The following is an 18,809-nucleotide window of genomic DNA, read 5'->3' as shown; positions in this document are numbered from 1 at the left end:
ACAGGTCCAGGCCCAAGAGTCGAGGCTTGGCCCAGTCAGGGCCCAGGGAGCGTCACAGAGGGATCCTTTCCAGGTAGTTTCAACTGGGTGCCCAGCACTACCTGGGGGCTGAGGACCAGTGTGGAATTAGCACCCAGGCCCATTGGGCTTTGAGGAAGGCTATGCAGTACCCTCAGTGCTGGATGCATAAGAATCTCAGAGCCAAGAAGTTAGCACCAGATAATTATATCTATTTAATTACCCAGTTATTGTGTCATTTAAAGTCTGCTGGTCAGGGGCCACAGGGCCCGACTGACAACCTCATTGAACAAGCGTTACCAACTACAAAACCTTGTCGGGTGATGAGAGTGCATGAGTGGAACAGAGCAGGGACTCAGTGAGACATGGCAGGAGCTGTGGGTACGCTGTTGGAAGGACAAGCGGGGCCCATCAGGTGTTTGCTCCTGGAATGACCTATCTCAATCAGATTTTTCCACTCAAGTTTTGTTTCTCTTTTGGAAGCTTGGCTTATGAGCTTACAGAGGGCTTTGCAGAGGACAGGAGCATCCAGAGAGATTGTCGGAGTTCAAGAATGAGTTGTCACAATTTGGTCCTCATCCCAAAAGTCTGGCTTGGGCAAGAATAGGAAAACTTGTCATGGGCAGCATGATGAATGCAGAAGTCCTCAGTCTTCTGGATTTGCCTCTCTTTTTCCTATTCATTTGCAGCCATTTATTAATTAAGTTATTAATATGTCCTAGGCATTGCACAAAATGCTGTACATGCACCATCTCATTTAAAGGTGCTACAGTTTCTCACCTTTTAAAGGTGAGAAAATTGAGGTTCATAGAAGATAAGGTTAGGTAAATGATGGACCCTGGCTCGAACCTGAAACTGTTTGACTCCAGCATCTTTATTCTTAATCTCAGTGATATACTGTGCTAGCCAGAGACTTGGTACCCTCCTTGGAGGGTTAGTTTGGGCAATCTCAGAGATTGTCAGATGGAGTTATATTTTAAAGATCTAGTAGTCTGGCTCTATCAGTTTGCAAATGAGTAAACTGAGGCATACAGTGATTAAAGGTCCTTGTCCAAGATCAAACAGTAAGTTAACAGAGTCAGGGCTTGAACCTATGTCTGGCTGACCGCCCCCGCCCCCGCCAGTCTGGTGCTCTCTGTGTTAGACCCATGGCTTTGCTAAGTCCCCAGATCATCTTCCATTTTACCTAGGTCTGTTCATAGATGCCTGCACAGCTATCCTTGAGATGAAGAGACAAGTTCTATCATGCTACCTCCTGTGGGAAGCTTTCTTCTATCCCTCTCCCCACCTCTTTTCCAAACAAGCATGACCATTCAACTCCCTCCTCATTTACCATTTCATGAATTCCCTCACATCTATAAATGTGAATCGCCAATCTCATTTATGATTCCATTTTATTTTCATGATGAATAAGACAAGCCTGAGTTCAAATTCTGTTTGCATTATTGCATGGCTGAAAGCCTTTGACATGATCATTTGCCTGTGAGTATCACAGACTGCTGGCTTTGGAAGGCCATAAAACATTAGGCACATGGATGGTTCCCCAACAGGCATCCAGGAGGACTTTTGCAGTGGTGCATAGTGATGAGTGAAACATAAGTAATGTGTAGAGACTGCTTGTGTATATACACACTGTGTGTGTGTGTGTGTGTGTGTGTGTGTGTGTGTGTGTGCAGAGAGAGAGAGAATGATGCTTTATTTCTCAAAGATTGGCTCTTTATTGTGAGATTTTTGCACTCTTTACTTTGGGGAGCTGAATTATTTCGTGAAATTATGGTGAGAGAAGACACTATTAATGTTTTTTCAAAATATAAGTTTGTCAACACTATCAGTCTTTGAATGCTGTTCCACACTTTACTGATGGCTGAAACTCAAATCGGGGAAACATGCTTTGAGCAGCTTCTCACCCAGTGCAGGATTCTCCTCTCAGTGTTGGGAGTTCACTACCTTCCAAGGAAGCCTCGTTCATTTCTGGATGGTTCTCATTGCCAGAGAATTCTTCCTTATGTTGAACTGCAGACTGGCTTCCGCTAACATCTAAAGTTAGACCTGATCCTATCCTCTGGAGCAACACAGTCCCCATTTCACACAGCTTCTTCAAATATTTGGAGGGCGACCATGTGGGAGAAGGATTGTATTGCTTCAGTCACTAGAGCAAGGACCAGTGGATAATTTTAGAGAGGGACAAAGGAAGATACCTCTCTAGTTTTTCCTACTGTATCTTCTGCCTCATCCCTCCTAATAATACTGAAAACAGCCACAATAGCAAAGATAGCTAACATTCGGTGAGTGCTTATTTTGTGTAAGGCACTGTTTTAAGGACCTTCCAGAATATTATATATGAAGGCATTAATCCTCACCACCACTCTCAGAGGAGGAGTTACTTTTAGCCCTATTTTACAGATGAAAAACAGGCATGGGGGCATTAAGTAACTAGCCCATGGTCAAGCCAGAATTGAAAATTGTGATTCAGAAAACTCCATCTGACAATCTCGGAGATTGCCCAAACTAACCCTCCAGGGAGGGCGCTAAGTCTCTGGCTTGCACAGTGTATCACTGAGGTTAAGAGTAAACATCCTGGAGTCAGACAGTTTTGGGTTCAAATCAGTACGATTCCAGAGCCTACGCTTTGAACCACTAGACTTCTAACCCACAATTTAAGCACTAGACATCTTCTCTCACCTCTCTCTTCTACTCATATTGTCAAAGTTCTTAAAATATGATGCTCTAACTATATACAGGATTAATACAAATTGTTAAGTTCAGAGTGGAGGAGATCATTCACCCTTCAATTGGTACTGTATGGCTATTAATGCAATCTGAACTCACATTTAGTGAGTTTGGCAACAATATCCTACCTTGGACTCATTTTGACCTTGGATTTTATTTTATTTTATTTATTTATTTATGTTTTTCCACCTAGCAACTTTCATTAAATTGACCTTGGATTTTAAATCAAATAATATAGGTCTTTTTTTTTTTTTTCAAACTGGGTCACCCCATTCTGTGTTTTTGGTTTTTTTTTTTAATGTAAGAGAGGGATTTGGTATATTTATTCTTGTCAAATGTTTCCTACAAAAGGGTCTGTAAAAAAAAAGTGGGATTGCATGTGGACATAGGATACACTAATCTGATGGTTTAGAGTAATGAGATTGTGAGCATTTTTTCTTTATTTTCAAAACTGTTTTATTTGTAGTTGTCAGGATGTTATTGTGCAAGAAATAAAAACTGGTATAGGAAAAATGGACCTTTTCCTTTTGGCCTGTTATTTTAGCTTGCTAAAAGTTTTATGATGATCTTGAATCTAACCCTCCAGCACAGTAGTTACCTTTCTCAGCCTTGCGTCATGTGCACATGGAAAGTCTGCCATATCTTCTTTCAAGTCACAGGTGTCTCAGACGGACAGTCACAGAGGGCAGGGATACAGCATACAGCTCCATGTAATTTAATCTAGAGACTTCATGTGCTGAGTTCATATCATGCTCAGTAGTAATATGTAAGTAGTTTAGAATAACACAAGTTGGAACCCATTGCCAGCCAGGCTGGTTCTGAGGTGCTGGTGGTGGATTCTGGTTGGAAGGATCACAGTCCACCATTCAACATTTCAGCAGATATTTACTGAGAACCCAGCACAGGCTGGGCGCTCTGCTAGGTTCTGGGGATATAAAGATGCAGAAGACATGGTCCTTTTCCTCAGTGGTTTGTAGTCCAGTGGTCTGGTCCTACCTCTGAGGCGCCTCCATGATCTGTAAACCTTGATCATGCAGGTATAAGGACACAGCCCCAGAGGAAACACCTTTGCCTCGAGGAAGTCATCATGAACAAGAGAGACAATTTGTTTTCCTCAGCACATCTCACTATACCCCATGCCTGAATCCTAACTAAAATTCCACCTTCTTCCAAAAAGACTTGCTCGTCTTAATTAAAGGGAAAGTACTAAAGAGGCCCAGGACATGTGAGGCTTTACATGATGTCAAGTCCTTGCTGAATGAACAAACTTCAATGTCTCTGCGAGCCACAGGCCAGCCTGCCGTCTATTACCTGACACCAAAACCCCTAGATGCTCTGGCCCCACCTTGCTGAGCTGGCATTACCCTCTCCTCTAGTGTCTTCCAGGTGGACCAGTCTCTGTGTCATCGCAGGGCCCTCCATGCTCTCCTGCTCCTGGCCCTTGCTCAGAGAGCCCCTTTCTTTGGAATGCCCTCTTCCTCCCTCCCACCAGCCAATTCTTGTCTGTCCAGTCTGCCAAGAACCCATTCAAATTCCACCTCCTCGTGAAAAATCCCTTGAGTCTCCAACTCTTGCAGGCTTCATGTCTCTGTGGAGAGAGAATAGGCATCGCTTCTCTGCGCTTTAGCACAACTTCATATACAGTCTGGCCTTATTGGGCGTTCTTTTACACGGGTGATCTCCCTTCTCCAGCGATGTGGAGGTAGTGCTTTTATAACAGGACCCATGGATTTTATTTCTGCTGCTTCAGCATGTGTAGATCACAGAGGAGACAACTGATAAATATGTGTTGACTGTTTTTATTTTTACAAAATAAAAGTCTTTTTATCCCAGAAAGACTTAAAAGCAGTCAGATTTTTTATCTTTCCAGTCTTGCCCCATTATTCTTCTCCATGCACATTTTTCTTCCTGCCCTGTTGGACTCTTCACCTTTACTTGCAAGTTCTCTTCTGCAACAGGACTTTCATATTTCTGTGGTAGACAACAGGGTCAGTGTTGTTGTTTGCTTGTGTTTTTGCAGCCTTCCCTGTCAAGATTGCAAAGTTTCACAGGGGCCTTTCTGCTTTGTTCCCCTCCATGGGGTCTTCCAACAGGCAGGAGGCAGCAGTAATTAATTATTGCCTTGGTCAGCTCAGGGCACTTGACAACCATGAGCCTTTTTTTTTCCTTCTGGTAGTCCTATAGGGAAGGGGATACAAGTCCTAAGAAGTGGAGGCACCAAGCAGGTGGAGGAGGGCATGATCCTCTCACTCTGCCCTGGTTAGCTCTCTAAACAATAGTGGTTTTGCACCAGCAGTCCCTTGCTAGGAAGCTTTCTCACTCAGCACTGCAGGCACATGTCTACCAGCCCTGGCCTTTTTCCTGAGCCAAATCCGCCTGGATTGGGGATTTTACCCCCATCCCCACCCTTGCTTTTACTTCTGCAGCATCTTACATAGTCTATAAAGATGTTTTCTTTCATTGGCAGGTGAAGTCTGGAGCAGGACTTCTGAGGCTTTCTGTCCTCCATGCCGCTCACCAGAAAAGGGGCTGTGAACTGTAAGTAACTTTGATTGGCATTTTCCATGCTGACTCAATAAGGTTATGGGTTGAAGACCAGCCCTGAACCTGATCTTTAACAGCCATGCATTGTGCAAGAGAAACACTCAACAATGAGCTAGTCAGAATGTAAAATACAGCGGAGCTCTAATTAGATTATGTCTGAATGTGACAAAGAGGCCCTGTAATATGACATCCTATTTAATTAGACTATATTGATTGTGCATTAAGGTAGACTTGATGTGTTACATGTGTCATGAGTGCTGGAGAAGGAAGGTCTTGAGTCTGCAAGGCCGACCCAGACCCCAGCCACTCTTGCCTGTGGGCTAAGCTTGGGAGGCAGCGAGAGGAGGAAGTGGCAACATCAGTTCTCAAACTGGGCAAGTTTATAGCTCTTACATCTGGTTATTTCTGGGGAGGCGTGAGGGAGAAAAAAGGAAATGCTGCTGACCGCTCCTTCCATCAGCCCAGTAATAACTCGACCTCTTACTTAGGCTAATTTGCTCATATTGGTTCTTCCCACTTGGCAAAAGTCTACCCATCTGTGGGATCTGGCCTAAGTCCAGCCTCCTTCGTGGAGCCTTCCTTGGTAATGCCAGCTGGAAGTGATTGCCCCCTTCCTGAAATTCCTCAGCATTCACAGGCGCTGCCCCTGCCTCTGTCCCCAGCATCTGTCTCCAACTCTGGCTGTCACTTTACCATGCCCTCTCCAGTGAGGCCATGAGCTCCTGGTGGGTGAAGTCCGGGATTCCTACTTCTTGGTCTTCCCACTGCACCCTCAGCCTAGTCGCTCTTTAGTGAATGTTACCTGGATGACTGGGTTGCCCTGGGCCTGCATAGCTTCCCCACCCTGCTTCTGGAGCTATCTGAGGCTGAGCTGCCGCTGCGGCGACTTTGATAGTACATTGGCTTCCAACCAGTCCATGGAATTATAAATGATTAACCGTTATCAGCGCACATCTTCACCTCTGTGTAAAAATAGATTGACTGTAATGAGTATTTGAATAAATCATAAGAATGGCCGCCCTGCGATCGGCTAACATCCTGCCGATGGCTGCCCGGTGAGTGAGCAGGGCGCCGGCCCTCCCGCCTAATGGCCTGCGATTCAGCGCTGGTCGCCTGTGTGATTGACGGGCCTGGGCTCCCGGGGCACCTCCTCTGCAGCCCTGCTCCGGAGCAGTCGGATCTCCAGACCAGGGGTTGGGGGAAAGGGTGCCTCCCTCCATCCTGTTCCAGGAAAGCCTGCCTAGGAGGTGGGGTGGGGGTGGGCAGAGGGGCAGACTAGAAGATAATGACCTTTGTGAGAATCAATGTCTCCTCGCATCGGAGGTTAGAGGGACCTCATAAGTCAAGTCAAGTATGAGGAACAAGCTGAGCGTGAACCTTAATGAGAGCTGAGAGCATGGGGGAAATAGGCCTGCACATTTTCCCCATCCCTGAGGGCAGCAGGGCACCTCGGCTTAGGCTTTGGCCACCACACCCCAGGAAAGCCCCCTGGCAGGGACACAGTCTTGGGCCTGCAGTGAGGAGCCAGGAAATGCAGATTTCTTCAGGTCCCAGGGCTCTGAAATGGGAAGATTCAAATGATCTTTCAGGGAGTGGTTTACCAGGGCAGCCTCAGGCATGGGGATCCTGCCTTTTGGAGGGAAAGGAAGAAGAGGAGAGGGGGAGGCGGGCTGAGAGTGATAGGGACTAGTTGAGGAGGGAAGAGCCTAAAAGTCTGAAGTTTCAGAGACAAGGCCAGTGAGGGCTGGATTTGAGAGGGAAACAGCAAATATTCCCAGTTAATTCTAATGGTATCCCATTTCTAGGCTACGTAACAAATCACCCAAAACAGAATGGGTTAACATCATTTGTTCTTCAGGTCAGGAATTCGGACAGGGCATGGTGGGGTAGCTTGTCTCTGTGCTACCAGGCACCACCATGGAATCTCAGTGGGGGCAGCTCAAAAGCTAGATGCTGCAATCATCCAAAGGCTCACTCCCTCGCCATTCTGGGCTTTGATGCTAGCTGTTGGCTGAGAGGTTGGCTGGACTGTCTTGGCCAGACCCATGTGACAGCTCCACGTGGCCTGAACTTCCTCACAGTATGGCAGCCTGATTCCAAGGGTGAGCATCGAAGAGACAGCAAAAGCCAAGTGGACGCTGTGTTGCCTTTTAGGACCTGCCCTTCGAAGGCAAGCAGCATCACAGTCACTGCATTCTCTCACCTGGGGCAGTTGCAAAGGTCTACCTAGGTTTAAGAGAAGGGAACATAAACACCCTCTCCTCCATCTCTCCAAGGAGTATCAACAACACATTGAAAGAATAGTGTGAGGAATAGGATGTATCTTGTTGCAATCGTCTTTAGAGAATACAGCCTACCACAATTAGTACTCATCAAGTTAGTGGTCTGGCACGGCACAGCCCCATCAGTTTCCCAGAAAGAATAAAAGGACCCGTTCTTTGGGGGGATTTGTTTCCCCTGGAAAGGCAGCCGAAAGAACTCCTGCTTTAGATAAATTAAACTGTCCCTTGATTCACAGAATGTTTGAGTTGAAAGGGCCCCTGGAGATGAGGCAAGGATTCCTTCCTGGGCAGGCCATGCTGGTGTTAGCAAGTCCTGTAGCTGGTAGAAGCTTCGACCTCAGGGTCCATCTCAGGAAGAGTGAGTTGAGTCTGCAACTCACAGCTTCAAGTGTCAGGTATGGAGGAGTCTTAGACTGTGAGCTAGGACTCCACAAGCCTTGAGCCCTTCTTTCACATTCAGGGCTCCGTGTACCTCCATCCCCGTGGACGTCCAAGCTGGGGCAGGTTTCACACAAGGGTCAGGATTTAAGATGCTACAACGGGCTGTGCTGTAGCTGGAGAATTCTGGGCAGCCCTTCCTCCCTGACCTCATGTCCCCTGCTCTCCTTCCTTCCTCTCTGCCACATACTATGTCCTGGGGAGGTTGTGCCCTTCAAGTCTCTTTCCTTTGCCATTTTTTTGACCCAGACGCAGCTAAATCCTGGAAGAGGATCTAGGTGCCCTGGGTGCCTTGTTGTGACTTAAGGGGATAGAGAAAAAACACAAGCAACCAAAGAGTAGAAACAGAACAAGCCCATATCCCCAAAGGGCAGAGATCTGAGAAGGCTAACACCAAAGGGGAGGGGGCAGGCACGAGAGGGGTAAGTGGACTTGGTTTTGATAAAAAGTGCTGGAATTTGGAGGGAGAGTCTTAGGTTCTTCCACATCAGCGTAACATTAATTATTAATAGTAATGAACACTTATTGGGCACTTACTACATGCTAGGCATTAGGCAAACACTTAGGGTGCATTTTCTCACTGAACTCTCACACTATGTTATGGGATGCTGTTATCATCTCTATTACAGAAGAGGAGAGGAGGCTCAGAGAACAAGGGGAATACCCTAGGAAGTAGCAAAGTTGAAATTCAACTTAGGACTCTCTATTCTTGAGGCTTACACTATTTTCTTGTATGACACGAAGAGCTTCAGTTTACTTCTCTGTAAAACTCCCAATGTTACCTTCATTTCTAAGATTCCAAATGTGCAGATAAGATTTGGGGAACTTGCTTAGATATATCTAAGTAGGTGTACTTTATGGAGTTGAGTCTAGGTGAAAGTATGGAATGATTTCCTGTTCTGTCCCCTTTTGTGAAACTTAGGTCAGGAAACTAACATTTAATTTGGGCACATGAAGGAAACAGACGCATACAAACCTAAAGATCATTTAGATTTTCAAGGCTTCAGCTTGGGAGAAGAATGTTGGATTTGAAGTACAAAGCTCAGGTTTGAAGCCCAGCCTTAGCACCCCTGTGATCCTGGGCACATCTCTTTGGCCTTTGGATTCTTCTTCTCTGGAATGGAAATGGGGTTGTCTATACTTCCCAGGACTGCTATGAGAGCTCAATAAAATCCTGCATGTGCATGTATCTAGAGCCATTCTCGGCACACAATAGGTACTCACTAAGGGTTCAGCCATCCACTCACCCAGTAAATAAATAAAAAGTGGAGTTGGAAAGAAAGGCTATTCCTTTCCATTGCTTCTGACAGAGACAGTCAAGAATCTTGGCTTTAACTGTAGTCTCCATAAAAGTTCACTCATAAACTATTGATATTTTAATAATACACATTAGCGTCTTGCCCTTTGACAAATGAATATTGAATGAGCAATAAAGAGGCAAAACACTAGCCAGGTATACTGCTGCAGAGAAACTGGCATCCTGGCTGGCTGTCTAAGGGAATGCCCCCTTTCCAAAGGCCTTGTGACTCACCCCTCACCCCAGTGACCCCTAAGGAAACAGCTGTCAAAAAGAGCTCAGAAGCCAGCCAGCCCAGCCTGGCCTGAGTAGGGTTTGTCTTCACTTTTTCTTTCAGTTGGCTGGAGGGGACTTGAAAGGAGAGAGAAAGGTTATTAAAAAACCACTAAAAGGGCAGATGTTTTACCCCATGTGAAACACTTTGGATCTTCCCATTACCTTTGCGAAAGGTGGAGGTTTCTTCTTCACACACTCTCTATCCTCCGTAGATTGCGTCTACAGACAGACAGTGTGCCCACAAGAAATCAGGCAATGAACAGCAGGCTCGTTCCACCCCACTCGACCAGATCTTGATGGAAACCTATGCTCGAAGGGTGTGTGCTAAGGTTTATAAGACAGAATTTCCTGCCTCTTCTGGCTTTGCTTCCAGCCTTGTGGCCCCAGCCTCCCGGTTCTCATGGCCTCCATCTAGGTTGGGAGTCCTTGAGTGTACAGAGAGCAGTGACAAGGGCTTTTCGTTGGTCCGACTTAATTGGTGTGATTTAATGGCATTTCTGGGGGATTCAGATTTAGGCTTTCTGAGCTGCAAATCTGCTTTCTAAATGTAGAATTTTTGTGGAGTGGTAAAAAATAATGGCTGTTCTATGATTCCTGCCTCCTGAGCTAGGAGATTGCAATTTACATTATGCAAATAGACATTATGCAATCAAGGCACTTTAGCAGGAATCTGGCGGCAGAGAGGCCGATTGATGAGATGCCGAGGTCTGCAGCCCCAACTGGAGGCGCCCCGGAAGAGTGAGATGGAGTGGGGAGGGGGTGGACCGGGCAGGAAAGGAGGCAAAGAGTCTGTTCCCCTGGCCCAAGGAGGCAGAGTGGAGCCTGCCCAGAGATGAACGCCTAGGGGAACTGCCAAGGCGACTCTCTCAATTAATGGCTTTGTTTAATCATACCCCCTGTCCAGAAGAGTATTGTCTTACGGATAATTTCGTTTGCCTAACGAGATTTTGCTAATTAAATCTCCTTTCAGTTGGTGTGACTATGCCTGCAGGAGAGGGGGCTATTTGGAGTCTTCTCCGTAAACCTTTCTGGAGAGGAGCTGGGAAGGAGGGAGGAGAGAGAAAAGGTGGAGGGAAAGACCCTTTCCTGCTGTGAGCAGGGCAAGAGGCTTTGAGCAGAGTTTGGAAGCTGCAAGGTTGCTGCCACCACCCAAATCTCCTTTCTTTATCCACAGAAATGCAATTGTAAATCCTTGTCCAGCCTGAAAGAATTTCCTTCTCTTTTCTTTCTCTGTGGTGCCTGTCACTTCCGTTACTCATTCTCAGGTTCTTCTCAAATCCTAGAAGAGAGAACCAGGAGGCTTATAAGGAGGTTCTGAAGGGTTTCCAAGTGCTGCTCCCAGTGTCCCTGGCTGTGAGGGCTGGTGATGGTGTAGGATCCCCTCCTCTTTCATTTGCAGTTAGCCAGCTAGGCTGGCTCTTCAGAGACGACAAATTGCTCCAAAGCTAGCCATTTCTCCAGGGATAATTGCATGAATCAAAGAGGAAAATACCTTGTTAGATTCATTTATCATCAGAGCCAGCCAAGGAGAGCCTCCTGTGTCTGGAGGAGCCTAGTGCTGTGCTTGCAATAGCTGGAGCCTAATTAATGCTGCTGTGACATGTGTCCACGCCATCCCCATGCTGGACCACCCCCAGTGGTTCTTTGCTATCCACAGGTTGAAGTTCAGCTTCCTTGGACTGGCTGACCATGGGCTTCACAATTCAACCCTGGCCTACTTTTCTAACTTCATCTCTCACGCCCTAGCTGCTCCCCATCCCTGTAAATACAGACAGTAAGGTGCACACACACCCCTACAGCTGATATCCCAAGTATGCCAGGCTGCTCAATCTCCTCCAACAAATACTCTGTGTACTTTTATGCCTCAGTGCCTTTGCACATGCTGCTTAACTGGACTAACCTCAGCCTGGGCACCCCTTGCTCATTTATCTCCTCCGTGGCTTCCTCCTTACAGGACTTCCCTGCCTCCCCGATCCCTATGCTGCTGCATTCTTTTGCCTGTAGACCATCACAAGACTCCAACATAATTATTAGTCTGTCTATCCAAGTGAACAATTGAATCCCATTCATCTTTCAATCCCAGTACCTTGTAATCGTTCCTGGCCATAACCGGCACCCTACGAGGTTGATGAAGAGAAAGGATGAATGTGTGATTCAAGGAGAAGGTGGTGGAGTGATGGAGAGACACTCTCCAGTTAAGCCCCCCAAGCTCCAGGATGGACAGTGAAGGTGGGGGTGGGGGGCAGGAGACCGATTTCTGCTGAGGCCATGCAGAGGTAGCTGCCCATCCATTCGTTACATTCATTTCACAGGGCTAGGGGGGCACTTCATCTGTGGTTCCCTGTCCATGTGGAGACCCTGTGCTTGGCGTGTCACTGTCTCATTTCACACATGCTCACATGTGAGGTGGGTACTATTTTTGCAGAGGGAACTGAGGCTTGCCTGTTGTCATTATAGGGCAAGGCAGTGTTGGTCTGTAACTGGGTCCCCCTGACTGGGCCCACTGGGGGACCCAGGAGCATCTACTTGTAGAGAGGTTAAACACTCCTATACTTCATAGTTTCCTCTCCCCATATCCCCTCCTTCCCATCCTCCCATCCATCCTTACTGGAACTTAAGCTGCCCTGGGAGTTGCCCTATTCTCACTCCCCATGACGCCAGGGCTCATGGATGTGCTGGGATGCCCGTGTATACCTGCCTGTGTGTGTCTGCATGTGCTGGGGGCCTGAGTGGTGCACAAGCCCTGCAGGGTGACCTCTGGCTACTGGTTCTGGACTGCTGCCCAGCTGGTGGGGGACGTCAGGAATGGAGGAGTTGGCATTCCATGCTGGGGATGGGGCAGCCCAGGAGAAATGGCTCAGGTCTTCCTGGGCAATGCAGGCCAGGGGTGGGAGGAGGGAGGGTTGTGTGTGAGGAAGGCAGTCTTTCAGGAGAGTGACTTTGTGTCCTTCTTGGCTCCTGAGTTTTCATGCTCTGCTTGTTGCTCTTTGTTGGGGCACATCTGTCCATGGTCTGTCTCTTTATCTAGGCTTGCAATCATACTAACATCCCCATCATGCTCTGCTAAGCCTGTAGTGTTTCTAGGTACACAGTAGGTGCTCAACAAACGCTTGGTGAATGCAATGCATATGTGAAGGATTGAACAAGTTTGCATTTTGGTGTCAGACAGACTTGGGTTTTGTTATTTACTTAGCCGGGAACTTGGGGTTTAATTTTCTCATCTAGAAAGCAAGAATAATAATATTTCCTGTTCTTTCTCAAAGGGTTGATGGTGGAGGATTAAAAGAGATATGTGAAAGTGTTTTATAAAGTATAAAGCACTGCATAAATATAAGAGGTTATTACTATAATGGTTATTACACTTGAAGTGATCACCGTGTTTGAAAATTAGGGATTCTCTTTTCAGGAATGTAAAATCATCCAGGCCTGATTTGAACTCTGGGACTTGCAGAGCAATTATTATAGGAACTGATTCTAGATTTGGCCAACAGTGGGAGCTTTCGGGGCCTGGAGGCTCGACCCAGAGGCCCCTGCCTTCTCCCTTTCCTGGTGGACCTTCCCTGGGGTGGAAGGATGAGTCTGGCAAAGTGGGCCATCTTCAGTTAAGCCACCTGTCCCCCAAGTGGGCCCATGGAAATGGTCTTCCTGAGTCTCTGCCATTGCCTGGACTCCATACCTCGTTATCTTTGCATATGCTGTTCCCTCTGCCAGGGATGCTTTGCGCCCTTTTCTCCACTGGTCTTTTCAGCTCTTGTGCTGTAGTTGCTGCACTGTTTCCAGGCACCCAGGTTACCAAGCTTGCTGCCATGAGGGAGTCTATCACAGTGTACCTGAGACTCAATGCCTGCCTCCCTTCCCAGTGTGCACTGCCAGGGCAGGTACTGGGCTTCGCTCACTGCTGGAGCCCCAGAGCCAAGTGGATGAATGGATGGAAGGATGAAAGGTGAAGGGAAGGGTCCGAGCTTGATAGCTGCACAGGATTGGAGCTTCTGAAGCACCCTGAGCTACAGGGGAAGGTGAGGAGGAAGAAGCTGCAGAAAGATCAGTAATACCTTGCAAATCACCCCCACGTTTCCCAGCGAACCTCATGCTCCAAATGTCAGCGAGGCTGATCTTCCTTGGGGTCACAGGGCCTGGGGATGGACCTGAGGATGGAGAGGCATCTGCCTGCTGCTGACCTCTAGAGGTGAGCAGTTCCCCACCTGGGCATGCAGACACTGCCTACCCTAATCCCCAGCCCTTCCAGATCTGTCTCTTGGTGGGGTTGGCCCCAGCTGGGGAGAATCTGCTGTAAGCCCTCCCAAGGACCTGGCTCCTTCGCCTTCCCCCTGAGTTGGAGGCATCTTGTCTCTTGCCTGTTCTGGGCCTCTCCCCCCATGCCCTCCCACTCCCAGCCCCAGGCAGCCTCAGCAAAGTGCCAGGGGGCTGGGAGGCTTTTCATTACCAAATGCACTGAACCTATTTGTGAGTGTTTTGCAAAGTGTTTAATCCAAGGTGTTCCCTCAATTAAATTAGTGCAAACATCTGTGTCCCACATCCACCTCCATTTGCATTCTGTGCCATTTATTACAGCGGGAAATTGGAAGGCACCTTAGGAATACTTAGGACCGAATTAGGCTAGGTTGGGGTGGGCATCTGGGGGAGGGTGGGGTGCTTGTGAGACTAGCCTACAAGGTGGATCCTTTTCCAGGCTGGGACTTGTGAGGACCCACTTCCTGTGCAGGAGACCACGCGGGGGGTGGTGGTGTCTGGGCTTGGGACCGCCTGGTCTTGTGGGGGATGTTGGGTAAATTTAATTAATGCCACAGCTCCCCACCTGGGACCATGTACCTGCAGAGGCAGGAGTTCGCTGTTGCTGTTTTATAACTTTAAACCCAATTTTTTAAAAAGTGTATCAAATTAAAGCAACCCCTCTGGGTCTCTCCCTGGGGGAGCCCTTCCATGCTGGAAGGTGTGTTTGTTTTATCATGAAACTACTCAGCCTTGGTGACTGGCTGAGCATGGGCAGCACCTTCTCCTCCCTTACACCGTGTGATCCCCATGACTGTCAAGTGTTATACTTCAGGAATACACTAGCCTAGGAGGCATCGGAGAATAGTTTCTGCTGTGTGGTAGGCCTGTACCAAGTGCTTCACAGACGCTATCTGTGGTCACCGTCCACCAGCCCTGAGTCAGGATGACCCAGGGACTGGAGCTCAGAAGGCCAGGCAACACATTCAAGATTCCACTGCTAGACGGCAGAGCCACTGGGATTCAGACTTGGGTCTACATGACTCCCATGACTGTGCTTTCCACTGCACTTGGAGGTCTTTCTCAAATGAGGCAGTTGGACTTGGCTTTTAATCAGGAATGGTGCTGCTTCTGCAAATCCCCTGACCAGCATGACCTGACCGGGTTGTACAGAGGCCCTGGTTCTAGCCTGCCCCCATTAGGATGGTTTATCCTGGGACTTCTGAGGACCTATGAAGGGTAGGCTCAGGCTGCTGCTGACTCACCAGGAGAAGGGGATGTTTTGAGAGATGGGGCAGGGAGCAACAGGAAAAGAAGTTTGAAGAGTGAAGGAGAAGCTCATAGGCTGCTGAGCCTTATTTGTCACTGAGTTTCTCAGTACTGAGTGGGAAAACTGAAATTCAGGCTGGACTAGAATCCAGGACTCCCAACTACTCGGAGGGAAGTGATGCCAAGCCTGGGAAAGTCCCAGGGTTTTTTTTTTAAGGGTGAATGCTATCTTTCTAGATGCAAAATGTAGAAGAAGATTGGAGCAAGAAATCAAGGTGGAAAGGAGATAGGAGGCTACTGTGGACTCCAGACCCCAGGAAGAAGAACGTCACCAATTCCTGGGGTTTTCCCAAGAGATTTCCAGGGAACAGGCAGAACAGACAGAAGGTGTTTTAGTCTGTTTTATGCTGCTAGGGTAATTGAGATAGGGTAATTTATAATAAACAGGAATTAATTTCTCACATTTCTGGAGGCTGGGAAGTCCAGGATTAAGATGCTGGCATCTGGCAGGGACCTTCCTGCTGTGTCATAACATGGTGGGAGGCATCACATGGCAGAAGGACAAAAGAGAGGGGCAGAGCCAGACAGCAAGAGGGACTGGGGCCCACTCCTGCAATAACAAACCCACTCCCGTGATAAAGGTGGTACACTCATGACCTAAACACCTCTTGAAGACCCTGCCTTCCAATACAGTCATACTGACAATTATTTCAATGTGAGTTTTGGAAGAGACAAATGTTCTAACCATAGCAGGATTATTCCTGGGACATGAAGCTGGGTTTCCCCGACTAGCGCCCATCTCTTTTTTCCCCTTCCCCAGTTTGCGCTGTGGTCTGGGCAGGACCACAGCATCTAGAGGAAGATGGTACAATGGAGGGACACTGAACTTGAGCTCAAATGCCTGCTCTCCCACTTCCTCCCTCTGACCAGCTATAACCATGTCATAGCCTTAGTTTCTCCATCTGTTAAAGAATAATAATGATCTCACACCGCAGGGGTGCTGGGAATATTAAGGGAAATGTTAGGCATGCTTGACCCTAGATGGCAACTCAGGACATCCCTGTGCATTTTGCTTTCTCTTCCACGGCTCCTATCTACCTTCCCCTCTTAGACCCTGTGCTTTGATCCTGGGCATTAGGGAGGCTGTGGAGGTGAGGATGGGGAACTCCTGCTTCAGCTCACCGTCCTCACTTTCCTGTTCTCTTTCCTTCCCACTGTCTCATCAAAAGACTTTAATAAATGCATCTCAGTGTGGCACTGCCTGGGGCTTTATAAGAATAAATTGCTTATCCCAGCCCTTACTTCCTAGAAAGGACAATCTACAATAAAAACACATTTGTTAATCATCGGCTGTGTGTAGTACCCAGTGCTAGGCACAGCGGGGTCAGCCTGAAAGTGACACCTGGGCCTCTTGTCTCCTCCCAGACCCCGACAGTTTCTGCTTTCTTTGGAATTGCCAGATCCCAGAACCATCTGCCTTTCCTGGCAGGATTTTGGGCTTCTGTACCCCTTTGTGCCTCTCTGCTTATCCACATGAGGTCTTCTCTGCCTAGAATGCCCTCCACCCCCCAGGATTACCTGGTTGGAACCCAGTTTCTTGATGAGGAGTACCTCTGTGACCACATCTGTGCTGGGCTCATCTTCCTTGAGTACACAGTGCCCGCTAAGCATCTTCCTGAGACTCTTCCTCATCCTGCGTTTCTATGTCATCTCTACCAGAGGTGCCTAGCTCTAGTGAAGGGCACTAGAAGCCAAAGTATGAAGTCCTAGAGCCAGCACAGGCCCTGGGGTCATCTCTTCTGCCTCGCCTGCAGGGCCGACCATGCCCAGTCCCTCCGCAGTAGAAGAGAACGCCGGGTTCATGGAATGCCTTCCCCTCTCGTTAGCCTTTTGCACTCAATAAATTCTTATTTTGTTGGACAACTTCAGCAGCCTCCTTCACTGGAATGCTTGAAGAGAGGCTGTAAGAGCAGTGGCCTCACTCTAGTTTCCAGGGTGTTCAGTCTGAGAGCCCCTCCATGTCTCTGTTATTTGCAATTCTAGTAAGGATTTGCTGTCTCCCTACCCAGCCTCAAGATATGGGAATTTCCAGAGGTGTGCAGACTAAGAAGAGAAATGACCCTTAATGTATTGCCCCTGTATCTTTGCCAAGGACATTTCCTTTTCCCAAAGTCTTTCTTCCCTCTCCACATGGCCAAATTCCTCCCACCCAGCTCCTGTTCTGCCTCCTCCACAAAGTCTTTTAAGAAGATCTTTCAGGGTAGGGCAGTTTCTTCCTCCCAGAGCCCCTGGCCTGAGCCTCCTGCCACTGACCATCCACGTGTATCTGTGTCTGTCCATTTCCTCTGGGCTGCGTTGGTCCAGGGTCCATGGCTGATGCTTCTGTAGGCCTCACTTCACCTGCCCTAGCTCTTGGCAAGTTCTAAATTTGCAATAGATGTTTCCCAAATGAACAAGTAAACAGGACTATTTCTTGTTTGTCTCGAGGGAGGTGTCTGGGTTTTTCTCTCTTCTACTGCTTGGAGTTTTCTGCTCCAGGGTTCTAATGAACCTGAACGCAATTTGTCACTAGTTACTGGAAACTAGATATTATGGCCAGCAAAAGGAAAACAGGTGTTAAATTCTGCTTGGTATACTGAGCAGACTGGAATTACTTCTGCACAGCAGCTCTGTCAGGAGAAGTCTCCAAAACAGAGTAAGCAAGATGGGCCATTGGAATAAGAGAAGAAAATCTTGCAACTTTTCTTATATATTTTTAAAAAATCTTATTTTACTTTGATTTCTATTTTTGAAATGTGTTTTATAAGACACATCATATACTGGAAGAGTAGTGTGGCTTATATACAATGTATATATGTATTATATATAACACATATAAGATACATTATATAACATACATGATATACAGCATATATACATATATGTGTTATATATAATACATATATATGTTATAATATATACATTATATATAAACCACACTTCTCTACCAGTATATGATGTGTCTTATATGATGGGTCTCACAATGTTGCCCAGGCTGAACTTGAACTGGCCTCAAGTGATCCTCCATCCATATAACATATATAATATATGTATTATAAATAACATATATAACCAATATATTATATATAATATATATATGACACATATATATACACACATATGTTTATATGGGTACATTTTGAGGGTGCATGAAAAATTTTTACTGGTAGAATTTTGTAACAGCTGGGGATCCCCTTCCCCTGGGAATCTCCAGGGCCTGGCACATGGCAGCCACTTGCAAATAAGTCTGGCTGGAATTATATTGATTTAAATGGATTAATACTATTGGAGAATCTTTAAAAATTTTAAAATTTGACTTTGATTTAGTCCTCAATAATTTACCTCTAAATAATATACCTAGAGAACCATGGTGCAGCAAGTAAACAAGAGTAGCCAGCCCTCTGTATCCACACGTTCCACATCCATGAATTCAACCAAGAGCAGATGAAAAGTATTTGGAGAAAAGAAAAATGGACCGCTGCATCTGCACTGAGCATGTGCAGATTTTTCTTGTCATTATTCCCTAAACAATATAGTACAACAACTATTTACATCACATTTGTATTGTATTAGGTATTATAGGTAATCTGGAGATGATTTAAAGTATACAGGAGAATATGTATAGGTTTTATGCAAATACAGTACCATTTTATATCATGGACTCGAGTGTCCATGGATTTTGGTAT

At 46.9% G+C, this 18,809-nt stretch overlaps 1 protein-coding gene across 5 annotated transcripts in view; it reads left to right on the top strand.

Moving 5' to 3' along the window:
* Positions 1–18,809, top strand: part of PKNOX2 (PBX/knotted 1 homeobox 2) — a 267,859-nt gene that overhangs the window by 65,415 nt on the left and 183,635 nt on the right. For 4 of the 5 annotated variants that reach the window (XM_032285049.1, XM_032285050.1, XM_032285053.1 and 1 more), the window contains exon 2: positions 5,216–5,286. The exons of the other annotated variant lie outside the window; for it this stretch is intronic. The gene's annotated coding sequence lies outside the window, so the exon portion shown is untranslated. The remainder of the gene's footprint in view (positions 1–5,215; positions 5,287–18,809) is intronic. 5 annotated transcript variants of the gene reach the window in all.

The sequence above is a fragment of the Sapajus apella genome, unplaced genomic scaffold, assembly GCF_009761245.1.
Source record: "Sapajus apella isolate SASKATOON/1434 unplaced genomic scaffold, GSC_monkey_1.0 scaffold16, whole genome shotgun sequence".
Classification (NCBI taxonomy): Eukaryota; Metazoa; Chordata; class Mammalia; order Primates; family Cebidae; genus Sapajus; species Sapajus apella.
The sequence above is the reverse complement of the archived record's forward strand: the minus strand, read 5'-3'. Positions and strand labels throughout refer to the sequence as shown.